Source organism: Anas acuta, chromosome 2 (assembly GCF_963932015.1).
Source record: "Anas acuta chromosome 2, bAnaAcu1.1, whole genome shotgun sequence".
NCBI lineage: Eukaryota > Metazoa > Chordata > Aves > Anseriformes > Anatidae > Anas > Anas acuta.
This window is the reverse complement of record NC_088980.1, coordinates 137,106,830-137,134,048: the sequence shown is the minus strand read 5'-3', so window position 1 is coordinate 137,134,048 and position 27,219 is coordinate 137,106,830. Positions and strand designations below refer to the sequence as shown.

General features: G+C 47.6%; 1 long non-coding RNA gene across 2 annotated transcripts; it reads left to right on the top strand.

The window, feature by feature from the left end:
• The first annotated feature begins 6,133 nt into the window (after positions 1–6,133).
• On the top strand, positions 6,134–19,385 carry LOC137851360 (uncharacterized). 2 transcript variants are annotated; one of them, XR_011093134.1, is made up of 3 exons: positions 6,134–7,641; positions 13,351–13,497; positions 18,040–19,385. It is a non-coding gene; the product is annotated as an uncharacterized lncRNA (long non-coding RNA). The 2 variants fall into 2 exon arrangements; XR_011093133.1 differs by lacking the exon at positions 13,351–13,497.
• Positions 19,386–27,219: the final 7,834 nt, after the last annotated feature.

Genomic DNA, 27,219 nt, shown 5'->3' with positions numbered 1-27,219 from the left:
AGAAAAGAAAAGAAAAGAAAAGAAAAGAAAAGAAAAGAAAAGAGAAAAGAGAAAAGAAAAGAGAAAAGAAAAGAGAAAAGAGAAAAGAAAAGAGAAAAGAGAAGAAAAGAGAAAAGAGAAGAAAAGAGAAAAGAGAAGAAAAGAAAAAAGAGAAGAAAAGAAAAAAGAGAAGAAAAGAAAAAAGAGAAGAGAAGAGAAGAGAAGAGAAGAGAAGAGAAGAGAAGAGAAGAGAAGAGAAGAGAAGAGAAGAGAAGAGAAGAGAAGAGAAGAGAAGAGAAGAGAAGAGAAGAGAAGAGAAGAGAAGAGAAGAGAAGAGAAGAGAAGAGAAGAGAAGAGAAGAGAAGAGAAGAGAAGAGAAGAGAAGAGAAGAGAAGAGAAGAGAAGAGAAGAGAAGAGAAGAGAAGAGAAGAGAAGAGAAGAGAAGAGAAGAGAAGAGAAGAGAAAAGTCCCTTCAGCTGGAAGGGACCTACAAAGTTCATCAAGCCCACCTGCCTGACCACTTCAGGTCTAGCCCAAAATTGAAGTACATTATTGAGGGCATTATCCGAATGCCTGCTGAACACTGAAACACTGAACTACTCTAAGTAGACTTAGAGAGAGGAAATCCACTAATTAATTAAATTTAATTAATCAAATGCATTAATTTTCCTCTAGTGCTGCTGCAGAAGAATACTTCCTTGTGTCAGCTTCACTCCAGGCACTGACAAGAGAGAACTTCGTTGTTGTTCCTTGGGTGGCAGCTGCTAATACAGGGAGAAAAACTGGAGAAGCCTCTATTGCGTTGGCCAACATGGTGCAGGTGAATTATGTCAGTGAGCTTTTTTTGGGATGTATGCAATTAGTTGAAGGGAACGGCACAAAGGCATTGCTCTTTTCTCTGTTCATCCCTGTGAAACCCTCAAAGGTTTTTCATTCAACCTTTGGGTAACTTCAGATGCCACTAATATTTTTCTCTCTAATTCAACGTGTCCTTTTTACTTTTGCCAGTATTTCCAAGAAGACAGGTAAATAAATAAGCAGGTAAATTTGCTCCATGTATTTCTGCAATGCAGTTCAGCCCCGATGCATGTTTGATGGTTGTGTATGTACGTGTGAAAGGTCTCCTGGGCCCTCTGATAAATAGGGGGCTAGCACTGCCTACGAGTCACATCCAGACAGTTTCCCTTGTAACCGGGCTATTTTCCCGCTGAGGTGTTTGTATTGCTGCTCATCACTATGGTTTGGTGAGTGCTCGTTTCCCATAAAACTTATTTTCATATCAACTTTGATTGCTTATGACACAATGCTTGGAACAGATAACCAGATTTTTAATGATTTTTTCTTCCTGACATGCCTGGGTTTCCCCAGTTTATTAATACATTCAACGCAGTTGATGTCACAGAATCATCTTTGCTTTATTTCCCTTTCAAAAAAAGCCAAACACATCTTCTTCAAGCATTACCTAAACGAGAAACAACTCACCTCAAACTGTAAGCATCACAAATTTTGATTAAATAGACCCAGAGTTCTACAACAAAAGAGTTAAGCCAAGGTGCCTGCTGGGACAGGTCCCATTTCTTGGTGTGCAAACCCTGCTTGCCTCATGCCTCTTGGGAGTGTTGCCTCACCACCTTGCCATGCTTGGAGGAGTACCTGAGTCCTGACGGCAGAGATGTGAGCCCTGTCACTCCTGTTTGGCTTGCTGCAGTAGCAGAGGGCTGCAGCAGTTGTCCCCGGGCCGAGGTGATTGACTAGAAGTGATTTTTCACCAGGTGACATTTGCAATAATTACATGGCGCTCTGCTCGCTCCAGAGGAAATAATCAGCCTGACCTTCAAAAGGCTCTGCGGAAAGCGGGTCTTGTGAAAACAATTATTTGAACCTCCTGCCACGGCTGCTCCTGGTGCAGATAGGAAATTAGGAAAGTGTACTGTGTGGAAGGTGAGCAGAGAGCCAGGCGTGAGGATCGGGAGACTTGAGGGAAACTAGATTTCCTTCTGAAATCCTGCAAGTTCTCCACTTCTGCTTCTCTCTGCCGGGCTGCAGGCAGGGGAGAGGCCAAGATGAAGTGCTGGGGATGGGGCTGGGCTAGCAGAGCTCCTGCACAACTGGGATGGGTCCATGGCTGGACCCCCTGCTCCAGCTCCTGGAAAAAAGACTTCAGAGTCCCACCTCACCTGGGGCTTTGCATGTGAGACATGTAGCTGTGTCCCAGCCACAATCATACCCCACAGAGCACGGGTGGCACCGGGTGGCTCCAGAGGGCCCTGCTGGCCTCAGCCACTGTCCGTCTGTGACTCTGTAAGGTGACTCTGAATCTTGTTAGTTCATCCCAGCCACTCAGGCCCCCCAGGTGAGGTGCCTCCTTGCCAGGAGTGCTGCTCCTGCCACATCTGCACCACTCGTCTATGGATGCAGACGTCAGTCTGAGGGAGCTGCGGTCGAAGGGAGCTGCTTCAAACCAGCAAAGCCACAGCATGCAAAAGCCCGGGTTTTGATTTGCTGCACTCAGGCCTTTTCTAAATAAACCTTGTCCAAAAATAACAACCGCTGGTTTACCGATTTTTTGAACAGAATAGCGAAACCAGCTAGCAACAGTTTCCCAATATCAATATTGTTTCTGATATCCCCGCACCCACATTCTTGCTGTTAAGCAAACTGCATCCAGACTGGAATGTTTAAAAATAGATTTATTTTTATTTTCAGTGAAATTATACTTATTCTCTTTTAATTAAAAAAAAAAGTGAACAAACTTTAAATAAACAATACATAAATAATCATTCTCAAGCTGAGAGAAAGCTGGGACAATGACTCATTTTGGCTGATCCTGAAAAGGAAGCCAGAAGTGTTGTCTCCCCATCCTCTCTTCCAGCCAGTAAAGCATGCTGTCTCGTTAGAGGAATATAATTAGCTGTTAGCTTAATTGAGGGTTGCTAGACACGCCGTGTGGACGTGGTGACAGTGCAGCCGGGTGCCGGCCGCCGGGCTGTGCCGGAGCCCGCAGCAGGGGCAGTGGGATTGCAGGCACGTTTCTGGCTCTGCCTTCCCACAGCGCTGGGACAAAGCCCTGCACAGCGCTGGAGGTCCCTGCTCGCTGTGTTTGCTCGCAGCTGCTCCGTGCAGAAGCTGGGTTCCCTCCAGCGGGAGCCCTGGGGCTGAGCGAGGACGCGGTCGTGTATGCTCCCAGCCAGAGGAGCCCCAGCTTTCCCCCAGCTTCCTGCCCTGCAGGCTGTGGGGACACCCTGCTGAGCAGCAGAGCTGCTTCCACCTGCCTCGAAGGTGGTGCAAACCCAGCGGGACATCCCCCTGATGGGCATCCCCCTGATGGGCAGCATCCCGTTATCATGATTATCGCACATCCTTCTCCGAGGAGCCTTGTAAGGCGATGGGGAAGGTCTGCAAGCCTGCCAATTCCCGGAGCCAGGCTCCCCGTACCTTCTGAAGCGGAGCCCAAACATCTGCTGAGCAAGCGTGGATTGGTCAGAGAGCTGCTGGTGACTCAGAAGAGGAAGCCGAGGCATGGGCTGCCTATTTTTAGCTGTCAGTAAATGCACCAAAGTGCTGCACCGCCGAGCCGAGGGAAGGGCGAGCGAACCCTGCGTGCCCTATTTAGGGAATAAATGTGAGATACTTGCACCCACTTCTAAGCCTGAATTATAGGTAGTGCTGGGGAGAGGGGTGCCCGGCAGGAGGAGTCCCTGGGCATGGCTCTGCGTGGCTCAGGATGAGCTGCTCTGCTGCAGAAAGGCAAGCTGCACACCTGCAGGAAAACACACGAGGGATGTGGGCAGCCACCTCCCAGCGCGTTACACCTGCCTGGCCGTGCTCAGCCCACCTGGAAAGGGGTGAAAATAAGAGAACTTAGGGCACTGCCAGGCTTTTCTCTGACAATGAACAGTAAGACAGAAAATGATACAACAATTTCTGTACCTATGCGTGTAATAAATATATAGTAAACACATATAATATATATACACACTATATGTTGGTATGAAGAAGGTTCTCTTCACCTCATATGAGAATCTGAGAAGATATTCAGGGAGAGTGACAGCCTCTAGGTTCATAACAGCAGCAGAGGAGTAGCCTGCAGAGTGTTGCCACCAGGTCCCGCAAGCACCGAGAGTATATTAGGGCTGCAAGGAGGATTCGCCATTAGTATGCATGAAAGGATATACCCAGAGACGCTGGTAAATTTTAACAAATACAATTTCTGCCTGAAATTTCTTCTGTTATTGTTGACTGTAACACCAGTTTTGATTGAAAAGGAGAAGAAAAAAAAGCCACTTTCTTTTCTACATGACCATGCCTGTGCTGCATGGCCTCGGTTCCTTCCCTTGTCTTTGTTTTCAAGACTTTCACACATCAGAGAGGTGAGAAACCTTTCCACCTTCAACCAGCCTTGGCAGTGCAGTAGTTTCACAGGGCAAAACAGCACGAAAGTGTGAGCTGACCACTACGTGAAACGAGCCTGAGTGCAAAGAGGGCAGCAAATGGGTCTCGGCAGGACACCCGTGTGTGTGTCCTGGCTGGTGGGCTCTTTCTTCAGCAGCAGATCCCCAGACAGGAGCAGGGCAAAAACTGGGTGAGGTGCTAGGGATCTGGTCGGGTTGCTGCTGGCGCAGCATGTGTTCTCTAAAAAGAGACCAAGAGAGCTTATTCCACCTCCATCTGTCATCGGCAGTGGGGTGGGCTGCTCTGCCGCAGGCACTGCTGTTCCTTAAAAGCTTCCAAATGCCACTCCACGGAGATTTTGTGGAGTTTTATTTGCCTGCAGTGGTTGTGGTCGCAGAGCCGCGTGATGGACTCGGAGGTAGGAGGCAGAGCATCTGCGCCAAAACTGCTTCAGGAATGAGAGATGATTCAACGCACCTAAAAATTCTGGTAGAGAACAAAATGGACAAATGACCCCCAACATGGGAAAGGAAGATGATAAATAATGACTCTCGGCTTCTCCTCATCATTCTCTAAGCATTAGCAGTGAGGAAAGGAGATGTAGGAGGATCTGTGCTCTGAATGCTCTTGCTTTCATTTTTAATCAAAAAATTGATTTTATCTTTGCCACTGCTCTGCGCTGGAGCTGGAGGGGGTGGTCTGTTGCTGGAGATGGCTGGGTTGAATCAGCTCCCTCCAAACCCATGCTGTGGGGCTGCAGGCCTTGGGTTGCACCTCAGAGGCGTGGGTGCTGGTGCTGGAGACATCACGACAAATTTCTCCTTTGTTCCCTCTCCTCCCAGCATTGCCCGTATGGATGGAAGAGCCGGGCTCATTTGTCCATTCTGGTGGAGGATGACACAGGAGCTGCACAGAAATAGCATTTTCCCTGTGTTTTCCTGTAGCAAGCCAGCACTTATTCTATTATTGGTGCAAATGTTGTTGAGAAACTGAAGACTAAATGTTTAAAAGAAAGCTCTGCATGGGCAGCATTGGAGCTAAGTGGGTTTGGTGGCTGAATCACCCGACAGTAATCGCTTTAACCTGCTGGGCTACGGCCAGAACCGTATCTTGAAGAATGCCACGTAATAAACAATTGATATTAAAGTTAATGTTCTTAAGTTTTCCCTGCAGAAACTCTGTCTGGGATTGCCTTTTCTTATGGTGGCTTTTTAATTGCCAGGTTCCTCATGAAGAGCCACAGCTCCTGCTCTCCGTGCCTCCAAAGCACCAGCCCAGGTTGTAGTCCCACGTGCATGTCTGGGGCATTTGGGCCTCCAAGTGTGCATGTTTACTATTGAAACATGCGGTTTGGTTGTTTTTAGCAATTTCCTTGTAACAGTCTTTGCTATGGAGAAGGGTTCAGCTGTCTGACTGCTGACATTTTAGATGATGTGTCCCTCTCTTAGGTCTGGGTGCTCTGCTGCACAGCGGTTGCTTGTGGATCAGTACTGTAACATTGCCACTTCTGCTCCATCTTCATAAATCCATTTCCTTTTATATCTCTGAAGTACAGTATTATGTTTCATTATTTTTCTACTTGTACATGAGAAAACATTTTTTTTTGAAGTGCAGCAGCATCATTTGCACCTTTATTTTGTTTTATTACTTTTTTTTTTTCTTCATTGTAGAAGGTATTCACTCCTCTTTGTCCAATCACTTCTACTTTAAAATGTTTTGCCTTGTTTTCATCATACCATTATACCTTGGCTGACCTGCCTCAGCTAGTCGGGTTTAATCAGTGAGAAAGTACATGGTATGTTTGCTTTTCCCTGAAAACCATTTTCTGCTCTGTAACAAATCTGAAGCCCTATAAAAACGCACCGGCAGCCTGCACGAGTGCAGCTGGGGCTAAGGGGAGCGGGGTGGCCGTGAGCACAGCAGGGCCTGCAGCTGCTTCTGCTGCTGGTCCATCAAGGCTGTGGATGTTTTGGAGCTGGGGCTCTCGCTTCATGAGTAATCCACTGAGCAGCCCCTTGGGAAGAAGCTGGCACTTGCCCTGCAGATGGGATGGTGCCCATTTTATGAGCCTCTCTGCTGGTCATGAGGATTTCCTTCAGAAGGAAAGCTTAAAATAGAAGCCATGGGCTCCTGTGGCAATGGACTGCGGAAGAGCAGCCTTTAGCAGCTTTGTTTTTACCTGTTTGGGGCTGAATTTTCTTTGGTAGCCTCAGCCCAGCTCAGATATTAGAGCTGTGGTGAGCAGACATGTCGGTGCCTCGAGTGCTTCCCTCCACAGTGCTGATGAAGAGGTGCTTCAGCCCCTGCACACCTTCCCCTTCAACGTGAGACCTGCAGCAGCCATGGGCATGGCTATAGTGCCACAACTTTTCCTTACTGATCTGGACCAAAGCCTTCCCCATCTCCTAAAAGCCGTGTCTTCCCCAAAGGCCTGGACCCACGGAGCTCTGGCCCAGGCTGCCCAGCTCCCACACCCCTGCAGGTGGTTGCGGGGGCCTAAAGAGGTGTAAGAGAAGCAAGCACAGGGCTGAGTACGGTGTAAATACAGGAATATAATACAGGAATATATGCTTGGGTAGTGAGTTGAGAAAGCCTGAGCTGCCTTTGCTCCTTGCTGAAGGACAGGATCCATCCCAAGGTGTCGCGATGGCTGGTGCCCCATCCACCCTGCTGCCTCCCACCTGTGCCATATTTTACATTGCAAAGCATTAATTATTGCTGTAACAAACATTCCTGACCTCGTGCTCTGGCAGCAGCCAGTTGGGCATTCACGCTGACTAAGTGGCAGCTGCAATTAACGCACCTCCGTGTAATTACGGCGCGGCACCTGGCCGTGGCTGGGAGGCTTGAGCAGCAGCCAGGCCGTGTGGGAGGAGGGCTTCCCCAGAGGCCCTGGTGAGCGTGGGGCTGGGCGGTGGATGGATTACAGCTGTGTGTTTAAAAATAACCCGCTAACTTTGCAGAGGAATGTATTTGTTATGGAGCCACTGGAAGGCCGGGGTAAGAGACCCGGGAGCGAGCTGGGAGTCGAGCCAGGAGACGGCTCCTGGGCACGATGCTCCCCGGGAGAGGAAGACTTGGGCCGCCGAGCGAGGAACCTGCTCCTGTTTGTTTGCTCTCCGTGTTCGGGGAAACAAGACTTTGTGTATGGTTTGTGGGAGAAATAAACAGCATTGCGCCAAGGAACTGCTTCGTTCGTCACCAGTTGTGTTGTAGTGGAAACAACCTGGCAAGACCCCACATGTTGGCTAATCCCTGGGCCAGATGGAGGTAACAATATGTTTAAAGTGTTAATTAACTAGTTCGCTGCATGTCTGATTTACTGTTTTTAAGCAAGTTGCTAAGAAGGCTCATTTAAGAAATGCGTTTACCAGTGCATCCTGGTTTACTGCTTGCACCCACAAAAGCTCAGCCTGAACAGCAAAGTTGTTAGCTTGGGTGTAACAGCAGGGATAATCGCTAGCACACATGAAAGACAGAGCCAAAAGCTGCAAAAGGACGAGGAGCATGGCAGAGAACTGAAATAAGGGCCACACACACCTTTATTCCTGCAAGAAAGACACAGGGCTCTGAGGTTTTCTCCTTAAAAATACAGCTGTCAAAATTAACTCTTGATGATGGTGATGCTAATACAGGGAACTCCTCTGAGTGTAGGATTTGTGCACATATTCAGGTGAGCGTTTTCCCAAAGAGTGTCCCTGCAACACAGCCCCAGCACACAGTGGGGTGGGAGGGAAGCAGGCGGGCAGGAAACCTGTGTAGCTTCAGTGGAAGGGATTGCCTGCCCCCAAGGAGTGGACGAGGAGGAAGGGTGATGTAAGACAAAAAAATGGGGCTGAATCTGGGGTGCAGAGGAGCTGAGAGGGAGAAGAGGCAGGGACCAGGCCTGGGCCAGGGATGGCCTCGTCCCCTGGCCTGGTGCTTGCTGTGGTTTTGTCTGCAGAGTGCATCTGCTCAGGGCATGGCAGAATTGAGCTCCCTAGGGACATGTACAGCACCGTGTTGACTCGGTCCTAGATCCAGTCGAGGTGTCGGGGCGTTCGAAGTCTTCGTGTTTGCCCTCTGGGCATCTCTGCCAGTGGAAAAATTCCTCTTGGTGCATCTTACGCCCCAGAAGCTGCCTCAGAAAGCCGTGGCAGCAAAACATCCGTGCTGTAAACTGAACGTCCCTCCAGTGGCACCAGCCCGGAGCTTTTATTTAGTCTCGCAGCTCAGGCAGCAGATTTGCCTGCTGCGACGAGACGCGTGGAAGACAGGGTTTGTCATAGCTAGAAGAAGATGGTGCTCTTCAAACAGCTTGCAGAGCTGCTCTGAGGAGGAGTCGATCTGCGAGGCAGAAAGAACGAAATCAGGCCATATCTTCCTGAAGTGGAGATGATTTTTAAGTCTTGTGTGGTCAAGCAGCTCAGAGATGTGACTGCTCCTTCTCAGGTTCAGCCTCAGTTCTGATTTCCTGCAATAAGGGCACTCGTGGAGGTCTGAGTGCTTCTGTCTCGGTGACGCCATCTCTGAGGCTATAAATCAGCACTTTCAGCAGGACATCGGCTTTGTTTTGGGGAGAGCCTTTGGGCATTCTCAGAGCTATACAAATATTGCAGAATCATTATTTCCTTCTTCTTAAAGAAAGCCACTTTTAACCATCTGCAGGATCACAACGAGGTCGAAATCTAAAGCTGAGGCCCAGTGAAACAAATTTCTCCTTTCCCAGGCTTTCTCTCCCTTCCTCCCTAGCTCGGTAGGTGCAAGGGGAACACAGGCTGGAGCCTGGGGTCTGTTTTCTCTGCTGAATGCTGCCGAGCACCCAGCATCACTGGGTGAACAGCAAGCCCCAGAGCATCTCCTCACTGCCTGTCCCTCCCCTCCTCATCTCCTTGAGAACCCAAGGAAAGGAACATGTGGGAATACTCAGATGAACAGAGAAGCAAAACAGTGCAAGAAGTAATTTAAAACACAGGTCAGGCAGTCCCAGGGGCAATTAATCCCTCCTGCATGTCCATCCCCAATGGCATTTCTGCCCTGAGAGCCAGCCTGTTGATCAAAGGCCTGGCATGTCGGGCAGCAGAGCTGTATCTAACCTGGAAATAGTGGTGACAAGGGAAAAAAACGAGCAAGAAGGACAAATAACAAGTTTACTTTAGGTATATCAATAACTAGGCATGGTGTGTTTTGAAAACGCTGGAGTAAGGTGAGCTTTGAGAAGGAGACTGAAGGCAAACACGATAGCAGCTAGGTGTTTTCCTGACCTGGCCTTCCTCTTATTCATTTAAAGAACTTCCCTCTAACTACTCCTAACTTTATTGCTTAATTGCTGGGGAAAAAAACATAAAAACTGAGATAAAAATAAGGCTTTTACATTGGCTAAGCAGCAAGATGTCTTGCCTCAGAACCCTGAAACAGCTGGAAGAAATAAACCACCACAGGAGAAGTGTTGCTTAAAAAAAAAAAAAAAAAAAAGCATCTCCTTTTCTGATATTTCATGTAATCAGAAATTTTCCATTGCTGCCTTTAGTTACACAGGGGCCTTTCATACACCCGTATCTGTTGATCTCTGATAAAATTGCACAAAGGAGGCAGCTCATTAGCTCTCACTTCTGCTCTGAGCATGTTTTGATGTGCAGATTGCTGACAGCACACAAAAAAAATCCTTTCTGGCTGTGTAGGTAGCTATAATAGCAGTATTGACAGTGTGTACCTGCTGCAGGCAAAACACAGGGGATTCTCCATCTCCTCAGTGTTTCATCTGAGGAATAATGACCAAGGGATGTGAAGAGTGATTGTGGGGTTGAACCTGATACAAAGCGTTCCCGTGAAACCTGCTTGCCAAAATGATGATCCAGTTCCAGTAATTCAGCACTCACTGTGGCATCTCAAGTCAGACCCTTGACATAAACTATAAGTTTTAAAAATTCTTGCCATTACCAGCTAGTTATTGATTAAACTAATGATACCTTTTATTTTTATAAAGGCTTTCAAGCTCTGCCTTGTACAGACAGCTTCTCAAACATTTAACAATTCCAGGCATGAACAGTTTATCTGAACATTTTGCTTGCAATGCTGGAGACGACAAACAAAGCACTGTTGTGTTAGCGTGGGGAAGCAGAAAGCAAAACTAAACGAAACACTTCAGTTATCTAAACTGGCTGGAATTAAACAGCATAAATGAGAAGAAAGTCGCATCATCTTTTAACTAGAGAAAACGTCAGACATCAAAGCTGGGATCTTTAAAAAGAAAAATTGTTGGCAGCACTCTACATGTGTGCGTGACGGGCATGAAACTTTGTTTTTGCTTTGATTTCTTCCTTTCTGCTCTGAAAACATGGAGAGAGGTAAAATGACTCCATTAGAGTTAAATGCCTGTGCTCACTAATGGAACAAAGATAAAAAGCAAACAACAAATGCATTACTATGACGGTGTGGCTGCTCCATCATCTTAGCTGGTGCTTGTTTCTTTCCCTAAATTAAGAAAAGATGGTTTCAGGCTCAATTTAGGGTGGGATCCATCTTGCCTCTGTGGGTAAACATGAAGGCTGCATACTGGGGCTCAGAGAGAGCAGATGGCTCTGCAGTTTTGGAGTGGCTGCTTGCAGTGGTTTTACCTTGCTAGGCAGCTGAACTCCACCACAAAAACTCTCTCACTCCACTTCCTCAGAAGATGAGGGGAAGAAGAAAAGGAAAGAAAAACAACTCATGGGTTGAGATATGGATAATTTAATTAAAGGAAAAAATATTTATTAAGGGAAAAATAGTATTATTAAGCGAAAAATAGATATTTTTTTTCCCTACTTCCCACCAATGAGCAATGCTTGACCACATCCTTGAAGCAGGGTCTCAATACGTAGCTTTGCTAGGGATGACAGACGTTTGCACAACGAGAGACCGTCTATCCCCTCTCCGTCTCTTTTTGCAGTTTTCATTGCTGAGTGTGACACCATATGCTATGGAATATCCCTTTGGTTGGTTTAGGTCAGCTGCCCTGGTGATGTCCTGTCCCCATCTCCTGCCCACCCCAGCCTGCTGGCTCTGGGGGGATTGGAGGGAGTCCTGATGCGGTGCCAGCACTGCTCAGCAGCAGACACGACACTGGTGTGGTACCAGTAAAGCTGATGACACAGAACTGGGAGGACTGGCTGATATATCAGTGTCATGCTGCCATCTAGATGGACCTCAACAGGCTGGAAAAATGGGCTGCCAGGAACCTCGTCAAGCTCAACAAGGAGAAGGGCAGAGCCCTGCACCTGGGCAGGAACAACCCCAGGCACCAGCACAGGCTGGGAAGCAGCTCTGCAGAAATGGACCCGGGGGTCCTGGTGGACACCTATCAGCAACAGGTGAAGGGAAGTGATCCTTCCCCTCTGCTCAGCTTGGTGAGGTTGGAGTACTGGGTCTGGTTCTGGGCTCCCCAGGACAAGAGAGACATGGACGTAATGGAGAGAGTCCAGCAGAGGGCCGTGAGGATGATGGAGGGCCTGGAGCCCAACTCCTGTGAGGAGAGGCTGAGAGCTGGGACTGCTCAGCCTGCAGAAGAGGAGGCCCAGGGGATCCCATCACTGTCTGTAAATCCAGGACAGGAGGCCCTGGGCACAACCTGGCCCCCAGGAGGCTCCCCCTGCGCACCAGGAGCCCTTCTGTGCTGTGCGGGTGACGGAGCCCTGGCACAGGCTGCCCAGAGGCTGTGGGGTCTCCTCCTTGGAGCCCTTCAGCAGCTGCCTGGACGTGGTGCTGGGCACCCTGCTCTGGGTGTCCCTGCTTGGGCACGGGTGGCACCGGCTGGCTCCAGAGGGCCCTGCCGGCCTCAGCCACTCTTGTCACTCTGTGACATTGATGTTCCCCTCCTGTGGCGGTTTTACAAGAAGGGAACAAGCAGGCCGGGGCCCTGCTTTGCTCTTGCTAATGGTGCTCCTCAGTGCCAAGGTGCTGACGCCCGGCTGGCACGGCCCTGCTGCAGCTACAGCAATTTGCAGAGGCAGACAGGAAAGGTCTGCTTCTGCACGGCCCAAGCTCCCCACTCAGCCAGTCAGTCACAGAAATTTGGTCTCTCCATGAATGGTGGCTGAAATTAGACCTGAGGAAAGTTCGTCTTTAATGTCAAGTGGCACTGTTTCATTATGCAGATTTTTTCAGAGCTGCAGCCAAATCAGTCCAGTGCTGCTTAATTGCTTAATATGATAAATCATGGCTTTTGCCAACTGCTTGCCTAATTATGTATTTTATTCACTGTAAACAACGGCTCTAAAAGGATGGAAGGGAGGCTGCGCAGGGTTTCCACTGCCAATCTGATGGGCCCGAGTACAGCAGCCATCTCCGCAGCTATACTTAGCTTGCTGCCACTGATGCAATAGAAACAGACCTCCAAGAAGTTATCTTTTATACTCCACTCTTCAAAATAATGACCCTTTTTACCATTTCTTTGGGGAAGATGTGCTTCTGAAGGTTATTCGTCCTGTCTCCTGATGATTTGCCTATTCTATAAAACATCATTTGGCTTCTTTCGGTGTGTTCAGTCCAGAGCTTCAGAGCAGCCTTTGGCAAGACCTAGGAGAATCCTCTCCTTAGCTCCTGCCACTTCACCACAAGACTCAATCATTTTATATTTTATCTTATCTATTTTATCGTATCTTATTTTATTTTAATTTTATTTTTAATCTCAGTTCCAAGAATTACTGATAAACTGAAAAAAAAAACAAAAAAAAAAAAAAAAAACAAAAACAACCACAAAACATTATTTCTAAAGCAACTAAAAGTTTAGTTTCAGCTCAGAGCAAATTTAATTTTTTTAGTGGAAAGCTGGGAATTAAGGGATGGGATGAAGGTGATACATGGCAATTGTAGGGCAGAAGTCCCCTGCCTTTGGGAGCTCACAGCCTGCTGGATGTGAGCAGAGGGACGGTACTGTGCAGGGTGCATAGGAAAAAAGGGCAGCACAGCCACTGGCAGGCATGATGGTAGCTCACCACCCACCACACTGCCTTCTCGTGTCAGGGTGGCTGCTCCAGAGCAGTGCTGGTGGAAGAGGCGAGACCAAACGCGTTCCCACCACCACGGGAGGTTTCCTGGCGTCACTTCACAAACACCCCCACCCAGCAGCGCCCCGTCAACAGAAAACAGCTTTCCACTTCAGCAATGCTGGTGAGGTTCATACATTTTAATGCTCATATACTGACTGCTCTTTTCAGTCTGCTTTAATTGAAAGATAAGCTGAATTTCTTATCTTGTTCTTCTGCAGTAGGAGTTCAATCTTGAAGCAGCACATTTTCCTGCTGTGTTCCAAATACATTTGAATTAAGCATGGTCATAATATTGGAGAAAGCATCAACCTCTATATAAAATCATCATTTGTACCGAGGGAGCTGTATAATACTGTATTTTAAAGTGATGGTCATTACAATCAACTGTTTGGGCCATTCCAGCTGAGGAGAAAAGCATCCAAGCCATCTGTATCACATAGTGAAATATAAATGTCTTGTTTTTAAACTGCTGAAAATGAAAGGTGTTTGACTTCAGGGGATTCAATATCACTTCAAATATATATTTTTTTTGCATCAGATTTCACAGCACGATAAACCAACTCTGAATTTGATGTCTCAGCTCCCTGCTTGCAGGTACTCTGAGTTTTTTTTTAGAGAAAGGTGATTTCAGAAATAAAAACCTAAGGTCCACTCACGGAAATATTTGCAGAGACTGTGATCGTAAGTGCAAAAACCACTATTCGAGCTGCAAGTAACAACTGATCAACCCTGCACACCAGTAGATAAGTGCCCCCGGACTAGCAGCTGCATGGTGGATGGCTGCAGCTGGTTGCTCTGTAGCTGCATGAGCACCGTTGAAATGCATTTTGTGCACGTTTTTTTCATGTGAGCTGAAGCCACACTTCCTGTGTTGAAAATCTGCATTAAAATTTATTTCCATAGAAATTCCAAAAGTTATTAGATTTATCCTTGCATTTTGTGAGCAACACAGCAACACCTACGTGCTTCCTGGTATTTTATTTTTACTTTTTTTTTTTTTTTTTTCTGTTTTCTCCCCCCCTCTTTTTTTTTTTTTTTTTTTTTTGAAAGCTGAATAACTATCATGGGAAGAGGCATTTATTTATTTATTTATTTATTTTTTAGCAAAACAGTACTTCAAAGCTAGCCCCATCAGAGGTTACTTACTGTGACTCAGATTTATGGACAAGGCACTGCAAAGGCTTTGGGATCTCATTTTAATATGGCTATACCCTCCCCATTTGTAGCTCTAGTCTCAGTCTTTCCAAGATTATACCAGGAAAACACATCCTGAGATTCAGAGCATTCTGCTGCTCCAATGTTTGGACAGTGTGGCTAAAAAAAAAAATTTAAGATCATGGATTTTCACTCTTTGGTCACAGCAGAATTTTTTAAAAGAACAAGGTAATACACTTGAAATCTGTACTTTATCTTAGTAGGTTTTCTTGGCATTAAGCTCATGCTGAATAATTTAGTAAGTTTCATCAAAATCATCTGAGAACTGTACAACTGAGAAAACCGTATTTCTAAAGGGTTTTTTTTAGCACTAAAACTGCTGATGCAAGATGCAAAAGCTTTATCTTGTAGATCCCAGACTGAGTTAAAAAGCAACTACACTTGCAGAAGATTAGTTGAGGAGTTTCGTATAAGGTCATCCTTTTGCATTAGACACACACCAAGAGCAAGTAGACCATTTTCAGAGCGAAGGCACGGGTTGCATGGATCAACTTTGAAGTGCTCTCCACTGCTGGTGACCTTTAGCTCTCAAATTTGTTCTACACTTAAGATTCCCAGAAACCTGCCATAAACCTTTGAGGCACCTGAGATGTGCAAACACAGTGGGCCCCCAGCAAGATGGAAATCCCAAGCTTTTGAGAGCATTTGCTGGAGTAAAAGGGTCTGGGGGAGTGAGGGGCTGCGACATTGCAGACACTGACACGTAGGCTGGGGAACGATGGAAGAGCTTGCAAATTCAGGGGAAGTAAATGGCATGGAAAGGCATGAAAAGTTACAAACATAAGCAAAATTGGTTTCACAGGTTACCCCCATGCTCACTCTCTGTGTGCCACCACCTATGTGTGGGATTTGAGTAGGTGATGTTACAGAAAGTTATTCTTAGTAGCATAGAGAGGAATGTCTCACATGGAGTTGGCGAAGATTTACTCTGTCCAGTCAATCCCAGGACTGAGATGAGTTCAAAGTGGGTTAAATCTTTAATTCTGCAACTCATATGGCAAAAAGTCAGTGTGTGCCTCTCCTTTCTGTGGCTTTAAGCATGGTTTATTCTTCTGGAGGACTAGTGCCTTGTCAGTTGTGCAAGGATTGTACGTAGTTTTGAACTTGGAGAGACCCCGTCTCCATCCCTGTTCTATATTTTCCATATCCTTTCCCACCTGAAATCCTAAATCCTGAGTTCTGAAGCCCAGACTATAAGAAAATTGGCCTCCAGTTGTGCAAAAAATACTTTCAGCTGGAAATACTTTCAGCTGGAAAATCTTATTTAGACCTTAGTAAACTATGAGGAAAGGTAGGAATAGTTCTCAAAGGCCCTTGTAACTTTGTGGATGAGTCTGCATTGATTTGTGCGAGCTTCTTGTGATCCTGTGATCCCTGAAGCCCTGTGGTTGACCAAGAAAATTATTTTGATCCTCAGAAACTTAGGTAACTGTGTGGATGATGAAGAATAAGAATACGTGTTCTGTGCGTCGTCTCCATATGGCAGTGAAAGCCCCTTCATATGAACTCATCACTACCCTCAGGAGTCCCAGGGATCTACAGCCCTTTCTGTAACAACAAACACAGCTCATGGGACCTGGTTTCCACCCAGTGGCCATGGACTGCTGGCCACTAGGACGTGCCAAGCTCCATACTGCTGCAACTCTCCACTGCAGATCTATACCCTGGGCTCTGCACCTCTGGGTTTGGTTTGCTGTAGGTCTCAAGGAAAGCAGATTTTCTCCTCTGAAGGTTTTGAAACTCCTTTGGTGGTGTCTCGTTTATAGGACTATTCTCTTCCAGTGGTCTACATGTAGTATCTCAGGACCAGTACCCTGCACATCACAGCTAGTCATCCAACAGCTGGTCTCTGGGCAGTTGTCCCCACCATCACCAGGATTTCCATCTGATCTGGTACCCTGCAGCATTAGGGCTTGAGTGTGCCATGTGGTGGGGGACAGTGCAGCCCTTGGCCCCTGCATACCCTGCTTCCAACTGCTTGTCCACGCGGACAAAGGTGTATGGGCAGGGAAGGTGCGAGGCCACATGGGTATGTAAGTATCTCATATGATAATTTGGGGCACTTGAGAAACAGCCGTGTTGTTGGGGCCTCCAGTCTGAATGTGCCACACTTGCCCTGTGTCTTGGTATGACATCTCCAAAGTAGTGAAAACAAAACAACCAACCAAACAAAAACTATTATTTATAATCTTGCAGGCTGTGAGTTAGTGGACTTTGAATGTGGGGCCTGCTTTAGGTAGGGAGAGGGCGTTGTATGGCCTTCCCCAGGTGCTTCACTGTGCCTCAGCAAATACAAACCTGACAGGGACCACACAGAGGGTGGAAAAACTTTGTTCAGCTTCCAGCTCTGCTCTTGTCAGGTCACCTGAATGTATACCCAGGTACCCAGTGCCCACCTCAGATAATTTTTTGAGTATTTACTTTTTAAACTGAGCTATATAAGTGCCTGTTTATCCTCCAGAAGGTGAGCCAGTTCTGCTGGCCTCCTGTATGAGAGTCACTGGCATTTGGTGCTTGTCAGGGGGCTGACAGCCCCAAACGAGTTACTCTTCAAGGCACAAGGATCCTGCTCCCGACCAAGAGCTATTATTTAGGGCTCAATTCATCTTTTGTCTGAGGCTTGCCCTCGGCAGCTGGCCGGAGCTCCTTGCAGCTTGCTCACTGCTGTGTGATGCGTGGTGGTGCTGGCCTTTGTCTACAACTCCGCTTGCCTCCCTCTCTCCTGGATTATCCTTCAGCCCAGCGGTGCTTACCGAGCCGTGGCTGTCCCCAGGATTTCTCCAGCCCAGCAGCACATGTGGTGTGTCTGTGGGCTCGGAGACATCCCTGCCATGAGTGTGCAGGGCTCGGCAGGGCCCTTTGTGTCCTCCTCGGGCCTTGCATGCGAATCCTGTATTGTTTCCAGACAAAGCGAAATTCAGTTCTGTGCTGTGCCGGCAGCCTGATACCTTTTTCTTTCCTTTCTCTTAGAATTACGGACTTGAAAATCTGTGCTATGCTCTTTGTGGAAGGAGTTGAGCCCATTTATCTTACTCTGGTGAAAGCAGCTGCTGTGTTTGCAGAGCAGCAGAGGGCTGGGCCCAGGGGCTTAAGCCAAAGGCCAGCTGTGACCAGCCCAGGTTTTTCTCACCCAGACTGTCCAGTTAAAATAGTTAGAGATGGTTTTTAACTGCAAAACTTAGGGTTTTGTGGAGTTCAGGGGTATGCCTGGGGGATGATACGTCTGGGGGACATTTGAAGCACATTTTGAAGCAAATAACAGATCGGTAAAGTGCCCACAATGCTACAAGGCACGGGGGAAGAGGCCTCAGAAAATGTAAATTTGCCTTACAGTTTGTTGTGGCTCTTACTTTAAGAATTATATATAAAAAAATATCAAAGCTATGTGGGTGGTGTTCAAAGATGAATTTCAATGACATTTAGAGCCTTTCAAATTTTTTCCTTGCAGAAGTAAGTCTCTCGTTCGCTTCGAGGCTGGGATGGAAGCTGAGTTACTCCAAGCAATGTGTGGCAGCGAACAGATCCCAACACCACTGGGTTTCTGCCGTCTCAGTGCAGCTCCTTGCACCACTCCTCAGTTGGGTGGACCTGGGTTTTGGGCTCAGCTCTTGCACGAGGAGCAGATCCATTCAATATTTTGGTTTTGTGACTGTGGTAAACTCCTGAGTTGTCCGTGATACTGTGCTTCATTTATGGCCAATTTTGGGTGCTACGTAACAGATGCCAGAAGTGTTTTGATCTGACTCAGCAGAGATCAGTGCCCTTCCCCATTCAGCATCTATTCGTGTCTGAGCCAAGTAACTCTTCCTTTAAAATCTGTCAGCCTTTTCTACAGAAATAAATGCCCAGGAGAGGAGGGGAGAGGCTGGGAACAGAAAAAATGTTGAGGTGTGAATAGGCATGTAAAAATGGCTTGGCATGTCTTCCGGGCAAGGAAATGTGCAATTTGTTAGTACTGCTGGGCCTTTCCCTCTGCTCCTTTGCCTGTGGCTTGTTTCCTCCTATTTATGTGAAGCCCAGAGCTTGTGCTGCAGGCTGAAAGCAGCAGAGTGGAGAAGAGAAGCCAAAAATTTAGGAGAAAGTTAGCCCAGCTTGTGATGCCCTTGGGAAATCAGTGTGATGGGAAAGTTGAACCTTTCCTTCCTCCCATTTTCTAACTGCAGACGTTGGCCTTGTCTGAGGATCAGAGCAGATTTCGAGCTCCCCTGGCGGTACGCGTGCTGCCCACCGCAGCAGCCTCCCGTAGTAACGCAGAACGCAGGATACAAATAACACAGCCACAACGTGTGTGAAAGTAAGCTGTGGGCTCCCCGGCTCGGGGCGGAGGTTCCCCAGCCTCGCTGGGGTTGTATTCGGCACCACCAGGACCCATCCGAGCCTAAGGTTCAGTGCCTCTTGTCACCAAGCTGTCTGCGGTTGGAAAAGAGGGCACGAGAGGACACGGAGACCGCTGGAGGAACACAAATAGTAGGGTCACACTTGTGCTTGCAAGGACCACGGCTTTGTTCTCGGGGCGTAGTCTCACTTCAAGGATGTGCACTGGTCAGGGCTGCTCTGCAGGGCCGAGGCTGGGGATCACACCTCAGTTTGAATCTGATATGAAAGGCTTCTCTCACCCAAGAGCAGTCCCCTCCCAGAGAAGAGCCAGCTGCCCAGAGAGATACCATCAGCACGAGGAGATTTTTCCTTTACCCTGTTGCAAACGCTGTGGCTGCGTGCAAGGTGGGAAAGAACAAAGACATTTCTTGCCTTGCCGGCCCCCCGGTGCTAAATAAACATCCACATGGTCTGCAAGGTACTTTGTCTGCTGTTGGGGCACCTCGGCTTCACACAAATTAATCTAACTGATGAATACTTCAGCCTGTTTGATTTTTCTGCCTCCCTCCTAGACAACTCTATTTTACCTTTTTTCAAAGCTCTGGTAATTCACCTGGTCCCTTGAGCAATTGCTCATTTTATTTTGGAAAGGAAATGCATTTATCCTTTTTTTTTTTTTTTTTTTTTTTTTAATTCTCATTTTGTCCCCGGTAATATGAATAATGCATGTGCTGTCATGCAATTAGTCCACTGAGCTACTAAAGAAATCTTAATACCCGGGTTTCTGATGGCATCAGGTAGGAAGGCTGCTGCTACTGACATTTTCTGTGCTTCAATTTTTGGTCACGTACCCTCTTAATCTCCCCTGTTGTTTGACCAGCCGATGGTTTTCATTTCTAATGAACAAAATCGCTCTGTGAATCCGTGATAACCAAAGGTTTCGGATAAATGAATTTCACCGGGTCATTAAATCATAACAGCACAAACAAAATAGGATAAAGGAATCCAAATGTCCTCGCTGCCACTTGGGCGAGGTGGTGGTTGGTTGGCTGAATATCCGAGCCTCCAAGAGGGCCCCCATTTTGCTCAGGAGTCAGTTTGAGTTTTGATTGTTGATTTTAAACACTCTGATTTTTTTTTTTTTTCCCCTAGGTGTGACAGTTGTCTTAAGTATTTTTACTGGTCCCTGCCTGCCCTGGGGACACCCCTCCAGGAGAAACAAAAATCCAGCGCAAGTCCTCTCCAGGGGAAACAGTAAGAGGATTTCTTTGGGTGGAATAATCCTGGCAAAGGGGAAGAGCTCAGGGAAGACTTCCCTGATAAATCCAAAGCTGTTTAAACTTCTGAAATGGCCTTTTCAGTTCCAAGAGGGAGCAATAACTATTTTAGCTACATGCTCCATTAGCCTAGTTATGGTTATGAACCACGCTAAGGCTAACAGCTTCAGATAATAAAATGCACAGCGTGAGCCTCGGGAACATTGCTGGTAGAGGAGAAAATATGAATATTTATCTGGGGCCAGATTTAGCCCTTTTAAGTGGGGGGAAGGGAGGGAGGGCTAACCCTTCACCCGAGGTAAAATACTGACCTAAATGGCCACTTTTATGCTCAGACTTCTTTTTTTCCCTGATGTTTCTTTTTCCTAATTCCCCAAACACGATGGATAGGGGGTCCCATTTGCCTTGCACACAAAGTGCCCTGTGCTGCAACGAGGAGGTCGGGCTCCTGCCACCCCTCTGGGACGCCTGCACGGGTGGCTTCCACCCTGCCAGGGGCACCCACCCATTTCAGAGGTCAGAAAAGAGACACTAAATTTGTAAAAATGTTCATCCTGCCACACAAACAGACCGCATCTCCCACTGCCCTGAGGGGCCACGTGCCGTGAAATAGTCAAGAAAGGCTGAGCAGGGAAAGGGGCTCAGGAGGCAGTGGCCAGCTGGGCAAATCTCCTCTTCCTCCCCTTTGACACCTGGTGGCATTTTGTTTCCATTCCCAGATCAGATATGCCGGCTGGTTAATAAATCCCGGTGCAGGGCAGCAGCTTGCCTGATGAAAACGAGTAATTACCTTTCACCTGACCAGAATTTTTGATTGCCACTGGCGTGATGAATTGGATTTTTCCTACGGTTGCTTAAGGAAAGCTGTGACCCCTGGCGAGATGCTCAGTATGTGGGAAATGTAAACAGGCTTTAAACCATCAAAAAGATGAGCAGGGGGCTGAGGGAGAGGCATCGCAGGAGGAGGCCTGACATTTTGGTGGATAAGCTGGGGGGAAAGGAGGTAAAGAGCCCGGTAACAAAGTGGACACGCAGCACTGCATCAGGTGGAGCTGCAAAGCGTGGAGGTCATTCAGAGGAGGGCAGGGAGACTGAGAAATAAAACCTGGTCTGATCAGGGAGGGAGCGATACAATCCCTCCTCTCATCAGCAGAAAGCACAAACCCGGGGAGGAGTTAACGTGACCCAGATGTTCCTGTTAATTTATCAAATAACTACACAGTAATCAAAGACAGCCAGACTGGAGCTGGGTGTTGATACTCTAAGCATGAAGGAATGGCGCTGGGTTCTCAGAAAGCTTTTCTTTAAAATAAGCATTTTGACTGCCATTTTGTGCTCCCAGACAGTCACCGGCATCCATGCCTGGCTGGGATGGGCAGCAGTGTGCTGAGGGTGCGCCCAGGCTCCTGGGAAAGCTTCAGCTCTTGAGACCTTGGAGCTTTTCCTAAGGACGTGCAAGTGTGGTGGCTTTTCAAGCCAGATTTGCAGTTCTGCACGGGTGGCAGGCAGCCCAGAGCTGATGGGGTTGGTATCAGCACCTCCAGCTGGGTCACACATCCAGCCAGAAGGGCAGGAGGGATGAGAGCCTTACAGGAAAAAAACTACCAGGACTTTTAATGCTGGAAAGAGCAGATTTTCCATAATCATGTTTCTGTGAAAACAGCAAGAGCAGCTTGGTGGTTTCTGTATTTTTTTTATTCCCTCCAGAAAATAAAATAAAATAAAAAAATAGTCAGTACCAGCCGGAAAGGAATCTGCAGCCCGAAGGGACAGGAGCTGCCATGTGTCTGAGCATCACACTGTGGCATCTCATAATGAGAATTTTGGGCAGTGTTAATAGCATCAGCTCCACTTGGGCAACCTGTCAGAGAGATTGGATGGCAGCTGCAGAGCAAAATACAGCTCCAGCCTAATTGTGGTCCTCCAGGAGGAGCCTCATGAATATGTATAAATAGCTGAAAAGTATATTATGACACCTAGCTGATTCTTCAAAACGCAGATAATTGCGCAGACGTGGTGAAGACTGATAAAAAGTGTGATTGCTTTGAAGAGGGGAGTAACTTGTGAGTGTCTGAGCTGAGTTAGGCATCTGAAATTATGCAAGGGGGGGTTCAACTGAGCACCAGCACTCCTCCAGCCCCAGTTATGGTGGCTCCACGATGCCTCCAACACATTTCTCTGAATTCCTGTGCCAGACCAAGAGACTTGAGGATGAAATACTGGACTGTGCATGGGAGCACTTAAAAAATGACCCTTTGTAATGATTTTTCTTTTTATCATTCCATGTTATCCTATAAATGGATGTTTTTCTAGGACGATCGCATAAACCTCATAGTAAATAAAAGTTGTAACATATCAGGATGACAGACAGCAGCTAGGAAAACACAGCGCAGGCTGCCTGATTTTGAAGGATCGCTCTCACAGCCCAGATTTTAAGGGGCAGTTTAGGAATTTCTGCTTAGCAGCTTAACTATTCTGGGTCATATGCTGCTCTGCCTTTCTGGGGAGCTTTTCTGAGAAGAGGGCAGCCCGCATTTGGCTTTTCACAAGTGGGACCAAAGTGCTGAAGTCGTTTCTCTGAATGAGCCGTGCCTGCCACATCAGGCACTCGAGGTTTTCAGCCTAACAAGCCTGGGAAGAGGAGCAGGCTGCATATCCCTGGCGTTCCCAGTGCTCGCCTGCTGCTCCGTGGCTGGATGGAGATGAAAACCCGAGGGGTTGGGGCTGTTCACTTCGAGGCTGAGACAAGCCATTGCAGCCGTGACAAAAGCTGTTTGTGCTCCAGATGTAGCCGTGCTCTAGCACATTTCATCTGCCTCCTCTGAAACAAAAATAGTCCCGAAAATTACATGGGAAGGAGGCAGGTCTGTTCGTCTAGGAGAGCACTTAAATGTTTGTATACGCGAGGACGGCTAATACAGAGCAGAGCAATAACTCCTCGGCCCTCTCGAGAGCAGGTGGTTCCTGTTACCAGTTCCAGAGAGTTTCTCTGTAAAAGCAGCGAGCCGTCCAGGGCCGTGTCCTCACTTTGCCTCTGCAGGCAGTTTACATCCACCGGGTCTGCTGGGTGCATCCTGCACCCTCTGAGCCTCCGGCAAAGGGACTTCTGCTCTGCTCTGGCCCATTTTACCCTTTTTTTTTAACCCCCTCCCCAAGTCCTCTCCCTGTGCAGCTGTCTGAATGAGCCTGGTGGGGTTCATTTGTTGAATCTCCTGTGCTCCCTCACCTGCTTTTGGAGATCGGGGCATACACAGGGACCGCAGTTCCTGGCACATCAGACTGTGTTACCAGGGGTTGTTTCATTACCTAGTGAGACAACATCTGGGAGCGTGGCTGGGAGGTGCCCAGAAGTGGCTCCTCGTTTATTTGTTGTACACGGGGGCAGTTACCTTCCTGTCACCCCAATGAATAATGCATGCACAAATTGTGGCACGTTTTGTGAATCAAAATGAGGCCACAGCCTAGTCTAGAGACAAATGCAGCTACCATCCGGATGGGAAGTGAGGAGAGTGTAGAAAAGATGTGTTTTTGGTGGGCTCTCAGCATTTTGTCTCTCCCTTACTCTTGTATAGCAATGGAGGCAACAGGGCTTTCCCATGTCAGCATCTTCTGAGTTGACCATATAGTCAAATCCAACTCTCATTTCCATATTTTTTTTCTCCTTGGAGGTGCAACAGAGCCTTCATCTCCTTGGAAAAGCAACTTTCTGCCTGCTGATGGCTATGCAATCCCTGGATTTGGCTCCTTGTGCTTTTCTCTCCCCAGTTTCTTAGGCTTTGTCTGTACTGCTTAGAGAAGGGGCCCTGGAAATGCCAGGAGTGGTTGTATCCTTGCTCCTGACGTATGACTGATGCAGGCTGCCTCCCTCAGGATAGTGCATCTGGGTACATGGAGGAGGCTGGCTGCCTGTCTGACAGGGTGAGGCTGGTGTTGAAGGCTTTTCCCCATGAGATGGAGACACGGACACTCAGGGACCAGTGCTAAGTGACATCTGTAGCAATGTGACAATGAGAAGCTTTTCCTTTGGCTAATGATGTGTGGATCTACACCTCTGCTTCAGATCTGCATCCTCTAATAGTGGTGTCTCTCCTCTCACCACAAACACAAATTCAGGATGCCTAAAGCAGAGGTCTTGGTCTTCCCCCTAAGCTACACATTTCTTAGTTATTGAGCACCTTCATCCTTGCACTTACATGGTCAGCATCTTCTGCAGGTCCTCCCAGCCAGGTGATGTCCACAACATTGCAACTTCTGCATGTTTCTGTCTGTCTATTCTCTCCTGAAATTACTTCCCAGCTTTCCAAACGTCTCAATTATTGCAGGGTCACTGCCCTACCAATCCCCACCCAGATCATGCTCTGAAGGCTGTTTTCCTGGCTCTGTTCTGAACACACCGATTCTCTCCATCCACCCCACTGTCAGTTTCCCTCCTCTCTTACAGTGACATTCAATTCCCGTCCTGGACATCATCCCTCATCTGCTGTCAAAACACCAGTGCCTGCCCCAGGATCGCCTCCTACCTTCTCTCCCACCATCGCTCACATGTTTCCTTTTGCTGCCTGTGCTGGAAGGAGCTCCTCACAGGCATCCAAAATGCTGCTTTGTCATCGCTGAAACCTTTTTGAGCAAACTCTTTCTCTTCAACACTTGTAATTAACTTAGGACAGCAAAGCAGCCAGGCTGTGGAGGGGATGAAGTGCTCCCTGTTGTGCTGACCATGAATTTGAGTGGCTTCCCATTATCTACCTTGGTTTATATTTAAGGGGAAACGTTGGAGCACATGAACCTCGGTGCCTAAAGCACAAACCCTCACAAACACATCCCTCCTGGCACGTTTTGAAAGCTCCCTGGCCACCTCCCTCCATCCTTCAGCAGCAGGCTGCGAGGCAGCACAGCATCCTTTGGCTCCAAAACCTTCAACTAGGATTTTGGCTGCTTACTGCTTCAGATATATCATCCAGGTAGGCTGGGCAGGCAGTGAGTGGGAAAGGGAGTCCTGAGATTCAAGCAGCCCTGAGGTTTAAGCCTCGGCCATAAGCTGAGCACCTCAGCTCTGGCATTATCTGCCCAGAGCATCCTGCAGTGCTCCTGGAATATTCCACGTGGAGGAGAAAAAAATATGGTTAGTAAAGGGCACGGTAATCATGTAAATTCCTTAATTACCTTGATTAGTCCCAACTGTGAGCACAGCCCTGTTTATCCTGCACTGTCTGGCAATGCAGCTGAGGTGGGTTGGGATCAGATGGCAGGGGTGGGGGGTAAGGGTTTGCTGTCACATAAAACGTGCCTTGAGCCCTATGTCCAGAAAGGGATTTGTGTCAGGTGAGGTGCTTATAGTGGAAGTACTAAAGGACTGGGATCTGGATGGTTTTCTTGGAGGACCTGCAGCTCAGTGACTGTCTGAGCTTTTCACTCTTATCCTCTGGTTACTTTGGAGACTGCATGGTGGCCCTGGAACTGAAGGGATGTCTGCTCTGAGCCAGTTTGACTGGTCTTATGCTTTGACAAAGTTGCACTTGGTTTAAAAACCCATGCTGGTGAAATCTTGATGCCTCTGAGACTGGACCCTTGAAGCCAGTTCCTTCTGCATCCTACAGTCTCTTCAAAATTCAGAAAAAAAAAAAAAAAGTAGATAGGAGAGCTTAAAGAACAAAAACTAACAAGGCTTAGTTTTTAAAATTATTTTAGTATTTCTGCCTTATTCAGGAAAGTTTAGAGCAATCCCTGTGTTGATGATGTTAGAATTACATCACTGAGATTGCTGAGATACTGGGTCTGGCTTTAGTTTTGGTGTGGGACTGCGTATCTCTAAAAATCACCCTCCCTATTTCATCCTGCAGACAGTACTGATTATTTCAGAAGAGACTTATTTGGCATTCTAAAAATATAACTCAGAAATATAAGTTTCCCCTTTTAAAGGAATATTTCTGGAGACAGTGGAGCTTGTTGCAGCAAGGCAGGACGTATGGTTTGTGTCAAAATATCAATATATTTTGATATACACACTCAGTGATCTTGTTTGTGCTCCTCTCTTGTGGTGGAGGAGTGCCTTTTCTGCCCTGGCCAACACACGTCCCATGGCTGCAGGGAATCAGCCACACACCAGGTTTTGCAGGGGTTTGTCTTACAACAGAGATTTGTTCCTAGAATGAATCAGCCTTTCCAGGATGAAGCCAGTAGAAGCGGGTCCTGAATTTTGGGGCATCCCTTGGTGCAGACAGCCGTGTGAACTCTGAGTATATTGCTATATAAATTTCAGTCTCGTGTTCTATTTTTTGGGGAATTGACACACAAAGGAAAGAGAACACAATCTCATACCGATGTGAAAATTGCTTTCTATAGCTTAAAGCTGCCTTTTGAAGCACGTTTTATTTTTAACATCGCATCAGTTGTCTCCAAATATAGACTGCTGAGAAATGCAACCTGGGGAGAGAGGAACGGGTGCCCGTGGATTCCCTGACCCTACACAGAGGAGGAAATACCCGTGCTCTTTTTCACCATCCCTGGGGCTGGGAGGGAGGTTTTCCCCCTAGACCTGTGATTTACACCCACCCTGTGAGGCTGTGATGTGGTGCTGATGCTGACAGGGCTGGGAGGAGGAGTGCCCTAAGGGACATCAGTACAAAAGTCCTTCTCTGGGCCTGGCCCTCACCACCTAACCCAGACTTTTGGCAGAGATCTGGTGCCTCAGTGGAAGACAGAGCCCAGCCAAGCTCAAGAATGGCCTGAGAAACCACGAGGATGAGCATAAATATGCTTATTTATGAGCCAGCTGCTCAGCTCGGCTCCGTGTGGAAATGCTGCTCCAGCACCTGCCCAGCCCGTTGTGTGGGAGCAGTGGGTAGGCCCAGCCTAGCGTGGCTGGATGTTGGTGTTTGTGGAGCCTTTCTGTGGGCAGAGGTGGGAATCAGGGTTGTAAAGTAGAGCTGTATGGGGTTCATAATGTCTTCTGCACATCCAGCCAGGCCACCAGGGTGGCTGGTGCTGTAGCAAACCCTTTCTCTCTCCAGGTAGGCTCGTGATTTCCCACACGA